Here is a 249-nt window from a genome sequence, read left to right as displayed (position 1 = left end):
AAAAAATATAAAAAATTTATTTTAAAAGTAAAAAAATTTTTTCTTTGAAAAAAAAAAAAAAAAAAAAAAAAAAGACCCTCTTAAAAACAAAACAAAAAACTTTTCCTTTTAGAAACCAAGAGTATTGTTAAATATTTATTTCCAGATTGCTATGTTTTTATTGTGGCCCAGTCAATATTGGTTACTTTTTTTTTTTTTTTTTTTTTGTCTGGTTTTTTTAAAACTCTCACCCTTTTTCTCTCCTTTCCC

Source organism: Poecilia latipinna, unplaced genomic scaffold, assembly GCF_001443285.1.
Source record: "Poecilia latipinna isolate Pla-1442-1.1 unplaced genomic scaffold, P_latipinna-1.0 Scaffold3577, whole genome shotgun sequence".
Classification (NCBI taxonomy): Eukaryota; Metazoa; Chordata; class Actinopteri; order Cyprinodontiformes; family Poeciliidae; genus Poecilia; species Poecilia latipinna.
Note: the sequence above shows the minus strand (reverse complement) of the source record.